Below are 8,118 nucleotides of genomic sequence, written 5' to 3'. Positions count from 1 at the left end.
TGACAAAGCTGCATGTGCTGATGTGGATTGTGGGTCATGATCAAAAGCCTTAAAACAGCATGTTTTTTTTTACATATGAGCATGAAAGTTTCACAAACTACTGATATGGTTCAATCTAAATCCAGACATCTCTCGCATATGGTCTAGTGGTTAGGATTCCTGGTTTTCACCGAGGCGGCCTGGCTAGTATTTCCCTTCCTCAGTCTTTGTAGTCCCATCTTAATGAACTATTTGATAATTTAAAACATGGCAACCCCTGTTATGACTGAAAGTAAAAGTTTCATCCCAATTTAAACAAGCAAGACTTCTCATTGGACAATCCCCCCCCAAAAAATCAGGTATTTAAAGGTTAGAGATAAAACTTTTGGCACTGGAAAGTTTCCAGTTCAAATTCTGACCTGCCGGTAACACCAGGATAGGGGATATTAATTGTTAATGCCCTCAGCTATCACCAGCGAATGTCATAAAGCTCCTGCAAATGTTGGTAGGGAAATATACTGTGTTTTTGGCCACCTGGGTAAAACAAGAAAGAGAGAACACATCACTCCAGTTTCAGCAAAGCTGCGCTGGCTCCCAGTCTCTTCTGGGATTGATGATTTTACAAGCTCTGTGAACAGTTTTAAACTTTCTTATTCATCATTCAACTTCAACTGTCACATCCATTTATTCGAACTGTTCGTATGCTTTACTTTACTCTGAGTTTTTGACAGAATGACACATATTCTGCTCTCATCATACCTTTCATTTGTCATTAATTTGATTGTGTAGTTTGTGCAGTTTTTATTATTAGAAATTATGAACAATTTAGGGTGCACCAAGATAAAGTACATCTGCTGAAACCAAAGAAGATAAACAGGAGAAGAGATTTTCCATCTGCACAACCTCTTCTCTTCTCCTTTCTGCTTACCCTAGCTGAGAACAGAGCAAGGACTCGTGAGTCATACTTCCATTATCCATTCATCCATCCATGCACGAACCCCCTCCTTATACTATATACTTTGTCTCCTTGTCTCTCCGTCCATCTCCGTCTCCTTCTCCCCTCTGTGAGTCTCTCTCCGCTGTCTCCCAAAATCCAATTAGTTAGAGCTAAATCCTTACTCTGCAGGACTGCTGAGAGGAGAGAGTCAGACACACAGAGAGAGAGGGATGGGAAACACTGCCAGTAGAAACCCTTAACCAGAATTTTCTCAACCTTAGCTTGTCTCCTGTGGTTTGACCACGGAGAGCAGAGGAAAGAAAACTAGAAGGTGTAAAGAAAGGAAGAAAAGAGGAGAAGTTATTGGCAGAATCCCTCAGCAGGAATCCCCTGCCTACAAATGTTTTGCTCTCTCTTATTCTGAAAGGTATGACACTCCATATTATGCAATTTTAACATTTTGAAACATATTGAAATGTATTTCATTTTGGGATTTGAAGCTACATATATTAAGTAACCTACTGCCTTTGTTGATTAGTAGAACAAGTAGCAGAACCTATGGAGTTTTTTTTTGGTCCTGCAGGTATTCTTCTTTGCAGTGGGAAGGTTAAAACTGATTTGATTTTCAAGCAGCCCTCAAATCTCAAGTCAGAAGCTGTTTTAAACACACCGCCTTTACTCAGGACTTACACCCAGGAGATCAGGGTTCATGTTCGAAAAGCCAACATACTCATTTAAAACCAAATCATGATCTTTTCTGAATCTTAACTAAACTGTGACCATTTCACTTTACCTGTGTCTCATGAACGAATCTCTTCAAACATGAGGCCATCTTGTGAACACTGAACACTACAGCAAACCCAGACTTGTGTACTTGTAGACTTGAATGTTCAATAACATGACCTGGGAGCAGTTAGGGGTTCTGTACCACCTCGACAGTGCCCGTGGGGTGAACTCTAGTTACCAGTTCACACTCCATACACGTGGCCCATGCTGGACTTAAACCACCCTCTGGTTCCCAAGTTCCTACAGACTGACACTTTATTCATTAGTCAATGTAAATAAAAAAAGAAGTCAACACTGACTGTTATGGACTCACGTGTGGGCCTTGAGGTCCTTGGCAGTATTAGTTGTTTTTCTTTGATTGGGAACAGTAGGTGCCAGGGTCAAAGAGACCTGTTGCTCCCTTCTTAGACATAATAGATAGCTGCCGCTGACGTTCCAATCTGTGTAAACAGACATCTGTGTCTCCAGACTAGAATATGCTGACAATAACACCTCCATGGGTAAAGACATTCTCTGTGACTAATTCTGGGTGTGTAGTATTTGTGGTGTTATCTTTGGGTTTAAAGTCGATCCACCAGGATGAGTTTGGCAGAATGTTAGACCGACTCAGGCACTTCTGATGAACTTTGAGAGTGTCTCTAATTCTCCTTGGCCAAGCGTCAATAAATAATACAGCATAAGACATCAGAGGCTCCTGAACACTTTCTTCCTTCCAGACCATTGACCTTTGACTTCAGCAATTTCTCCACAACAATGACATTTCACACAAAAGACGAACAATGGTCTCCAGGGTGAGTCCTATGTTCGTTTGAGCCATCCGTCCTTACTCGCTCCAATGGCACATCAAAATATAACACCATGCGAGCGAGAAATGTCGCTGTAGGGATGCCTACAGTGTCAGAGTGAGAATGAGCTGGCTTTGGCCTTGGGAATCTATTTTTCATTGAATTAGATTAAATAAAGAAAAAGCAAAAAAAAGCGGCTTTCATAAGGTGTTGTGCACCTAAATGATTGAGGGGCTCCAGGTTCACACAAATAGGTCCACAAAACAAATCAATTGAACACTGGGAGATAATGGTGATAATAGCCTGTGATGAAAAGAACCAACCACCTTAATAGCAGCAATTTCAAAGACAGTATGCAGGACTGAGGACACTGTGAGATGGACGCACAGACTTCATTTGCCAGTAAAGGCCAGATTGTTCAGGTTTCCTTGAAAGCCCAATCATCAGTGCAGCCCTCAATTATAAGCTATGTATCTGTGCATGTACAATATGGATTCCCATGTGCTACAGAAATAGACTTTATGATGGGTTTCCATCTTCAGCGCTAAGCAACCGTTATTGTACTGCACTTTCCAAAGATTACTTGTCAGTCAATGTACACTTTCTCTGTGTATTCATGATCTTTGATGCTCATTTCACAAGCAGAGACCTCTAAACCACTGGAGTTCAATATTTCAGAACGTCACTCCTTATGCGAGCTATGTGTTCTCCATTGAAGAAAATGATCATGAGATCAGCTGATGATTGCTGTGATCTTCCTCATCCATCATCATCAATCATTGGTATTGCACTTTTTTTTTTGTACACTGTCATACTGGATTTATTTTTACAGTGGGTGTCAAAAAACAAACAAACAACAAGTCTAGTTCCCCTGAAAAGGTTGCTTTTGGAGACTAACCCTGCCTTCTGGGAGTGCGGTGCTCTAGTGGGGTAATACCATGGTTTATTAAGACCTGAATAAGGTGTTGCTGCTCAGCCTGGCTTGCAGTTTTGCCCGGTAGCCACTTAGGGTGTTGCAGCAAAAGATTCCCCTGTGGCTCAAAAAGCATTATATCTAAAAACCCACCATTATAAAAGAGACATCTGTTGACAGGACACCCTCAACTGCCAACAAGGACAATTTTGACTCCTTTTATCACCCTCAACTGCCAACAAGGACAATTTTGACTCCTTTTATCGTGAATTTTTGATCTGTGTAGATGATATATTTGTATAACTTCCCTCTAGGCGTGGAGGAGAAACCCTATTGCACATATTCCACTGGCCACCAGAAACCAGAAAGTAAACCCTGAAACTAGAAAACTTTCTGACCGATGCGCCAGATGAGCTCTTTAACATATGCTGCTGCTTGACTATGATGAGTTTTGTACACGAGAAAAAGGATTTCTACTCTGCATCTGACAGAAAGAGAGTGCAGAGAAGCTAAAGTTGGAGAAATATATCATTTCACGGGTTGCATTTCATATTTCACACATTCTCCTTCACTTTGCTTTATTTATTTCTGCATAATACATAGTGCGGACTGTCACGTGCATTATGTCTGATGCTTTTCCATTTGACATGTTTGTTTCGATCTGCTGCTCCAACCTAATTTGCCCGAGAGGATCATTAATTTGATCTAATCTGATCATGAAAAGCACCACTATCAATCACACTGAAGTCGTAGCACACTTCTGGCACATTCAATCTTCAGGCTGCACAGAGATGTGAAGGCTTTTCCTCCTCGATCATGACTTAAACATATTAAATGAGATACAGTGTTTTTCCCGCCCCAATCTGTCATATTAGGGCCAGACTATTAGCCGTGCAGCCATGAATGATTAACACGATTCTTCTTAATTGAACAGACTTCTAACGACCTGATCAGAGATGAATACAGTCAGAAAGCGAAAGGTGATAACCAGCTATCTGGCTAAACTATATTTCCCACAGGCACTGATGAGTTAATTGCAGAGTTTTCTCTTAAATTCACAATTTTGGAGAAAAAAAAAAGATGCCAAACACTCTGGCAGTGTTCATATCAGCTGGAAAACTCCTCCAGCTTAGCATACACACCGAGTAAACTTGACAGAGGCGACAGAGATGTTCCTCCACTGCTGAGGCTTCTCAGTAAATCCTCCTTTTCTTCTTGTCTGAAAGTGCATTACGGGTCAGTGTACAAAGCTTTTGCATGTAAGGTAATCCTGTCAAAATGTCTCTGCTAGTGCTGACTTCCTAGAGAGGATTTAATCTATTCTACACAGAGAGGCCCATTCAGTATAAAATGATCCACTCTGAATGCACATGATTCTGATGGCTGCTTATGTGGAAATATTATAATCTCATAACTCCCGGTGCTTTATTTCTTGTACTGGAAATGTTTCATGGACCTTGGTATAATCATTGCTCATTGCACTTTATGTTTCCACAGCTGCTGCATTTCAATGGGATTTGTACACCGAGATAATGACAACTGAAGTCGTACTGTGTATAAAGGCTAATTTAATCTTTACTACATTTGTTCCTGTCCATTTAAATATGTGTTTTTAAATCGGTGTATCTGTTGCATGGGGCTGCAGCTATTCGTACATTTCTAGACAAGATGATGTGACTAAATCAAAGACTACATCAAACTAGACCCACACTCAAAAAAATCAAAGGCAGGGTGGTGCAGTGGTTAGTACCGTCACCTTCCAGAAGGCCTTGCTGTGTGGAGTCATAAGCAGTTAGAGATAATAGATAAAAAGCATTGAAGCAGTAAAAATGACTTGTGAAAACCTTTTGGATGTTTTTGACATGCTTGGATTTTTACAGGACAATTTTATGTGGCTTAATCTTTAAAGTTTTTTTATTAACAGTTTTATGACTCGGTTACAAAATAGTGCTCAGAACAAATGGACATTTGAACTGTACCATAAATACACATTTCCATGACTGGCTATAGCTGCTGTCCCTCACGTCACTCACAGAAATCTGCACACCTTTATCTTTGGCCCGTTTCTCCTCTTCTTCTTTTCTTCGTTTTCTAAACTGGGCACCTGATGAAGACTCGACATCATTAACCACTACACCTTTGCCAACACCGTCGGTTTGCCCGCCAATCAACCGGAGTCACGAGAGGTCACGTAGATGACTGAACAGATTTTCTTTTTTTCATTTTTCACATAACCCAATGAATTACATGTAGGTATATGGGTCTATGTTAATTCATTTGTTCTTATTCATACTAACTTTACCCTACATTTTAATTTGATGTCACTGATACCTATTGCTTTTTTGCTTTCATGTATATTACCATGCGTTTACACTGTTACGACCATATTCTCTTTATTTTTTATTTAATTGCACAGACGTTAGAAGTCTGTGCAATTAAGAAGAATTGTGTTAATCATTGAATTACATGTAGGTATATGGGTCTATGTTAATTCTATGAATGAAATACAATTTATTTGAAGCAGTTTGTGTTGTGTGGCCTGCCGCCTGGGATCAGTCTATCCCTCTCCCCCCTCCCCGCGGCTCTTCTGACACACACACAACCTGTTTGACTCTCAGCAGTAAGTTGACATGACGATGAAGGCGCCCACTCCACTGACTTGACGTGGAAATGAGCGGTATAGTTTTTCTTTTTTTTTTTCAGGGCGCTCGTGCACCCTCACATAGATTGCGCCCTGGGTGGTCACCCACATTGCCCATAGCAAAAACCGGCCCTGAACAGCACTTAGAAATCAGAGTTCAGTTCAGACTTCAGTTTAAAAGTTATGGTTCTGGACAAGGTCGCATTAAGCAACCAACGATTCACACTCACATTCATACCTATGGGTGATTTAGAGTCACCAGTTTGCCTGCATGTCTTTGGACTTTAGTAGGAAGCTGGAGAGAACCATGCATCCACTGGGAGAACATGCATGGAAAGTTTCCATGAACGAGGAACCTTCTTGCTGTCGAAGTGTTTCAAAAGGCTGAATCTGATCCACGACTCTCTCTTCATTCCTGTTGTACGAACTGAATTGTCCCCAAACAGACTTTCAGGTCTTCCAGCGTTTCATTTGCGTTCACCATAAACTGACTGACACCAGTCGCCTTGCTGTGCCAGCAGTATAGAGTTAAAAGCTTCCAGGTGGATCAATGTACATCAATGTACATCGTGTGTAGTCCGCACCAGACTGCGACAGAATTGCAGCCCTACTAAACGGACACTGAGGTCAGATTGTTTGAAGAACCTTCTCTATATACATCAACACATCACAACGTAACTACAATGGAATAATGCTGCAGAAATAAATTCACCCACTTGATTTAATAATACATCGGTATGATATAAAGTGCTGTAGGTGATGTTAAACAGGGCAAGTTTCTCTTTGTTGCTTCGAGCAGGCAGCGCACCCCCACCGAACAGTAACACAGCCTAACAGCCTGTGGATTAGAGTCAAGCCCCGCTACTGGGAGCAAGTTAATGCTTGTTTCAGCAGGGTGAATTAGATTTTATACAGACAGCTAGATGGCAAGAGTGAGAGATAAGAGAGGGGAAGAAAGGAAGACAGAGTCAGAGTGTCTTTGAAGCATGGATGATGAGCTTTTTAAAAGACACACAGGCAGACAGAGTCGTGTCTGATTGCAGCGTGCGACTAGTCAGTGATAGCAGTGAAAGTGGATGAAAGAGTAAAGTTTAGACAGAAAGGTGAGGGAAGGAGCATCGGGACAAAAAGGACGAGTCCAGACTGTGGAGTGGTTTGCATGAAAGACTGTGATGAAAAGAAAGACAGAGAGCGACAGACAGAGAGGAAGAGACAGTGATTACTCAGGTAAATACATGGGGCCTCCCTGTCTGAGTCAGATGTTCTCCGCCGTTTAGAGCTGTGGCTGCTCTTTGTTTGAAAGCCTGGATTGTGAATTTGGTGACTTTCCGTGAGCTGGACCACAGACACAGAGGGGTCATTTTAATCTCATCAGTTCAATTCAACTACAACAGCTAATTTTGTGATTCCTAAATTAATTTAATATATTCCTGCTATTAAATATAGCTGTTAAAGCTGCATCACTTATTTTTGGCCACTCGGGAGCAGCAGACCAACTTCAAAACAAAACATTGACTTTTTTTTTTATACCTTGTGAAATATGGCTGCTACTTATTGCATTTAGCCAACACAGAAGAAGAAAACTAGCAACTCACTTGTAGTCATGTTTCTGGCCATTTAACAAATATTATAGTTTGCAAAATCATCCGAGTTTTTCTCTTAAGTGGCTTTTTGACGCCCACCTGGGGAAAAATAACTAAAGATTATTTGCGTTTAGGTAGCCACAGTCTGTACGTTGGCTGTAGGGGCTGCAAAAAATATAAAATAAGGCAAAAAATGTTCTTAATTTTCTTTGGTTTTAACATTTTTAACACGGCAATACAGTGGTCCCTCATTTATCGCGGGGGATACGTTCTTAAAATAACCCGCAATAGACGAAATCCGCAAAGTAATCAGCTTTATTTTTATAATACATGTTTTAAGGCCGTAAAACCCCTAACCACACACTTTTATACACTTTCGCTCAGACAGGCATTAACATTTTCTCACATTTCTCTCTTATTTAAACACTCTCAAAGTTCAAACTTTCGCAGATTTAACAAAAATAAGTACAATACTGTATTAGTAAATGAAACCA

The sequence above is a fragment of the Larimichthys crocea genome, chromosome I, assembly GCF_000972845.2.
Source record: "Larimichthys crocea isolate SSNF chromosome I, L_crocea_2.0, whole genome shotgun sequence".
NCBI lineage: Eukaryota > Metazoa > Chordata > Actinopteri > Sciaenidae > Larimichthys > Larimichthys crocea.
Note: the sequence above shows the minus strand (reverse complement) of the source record.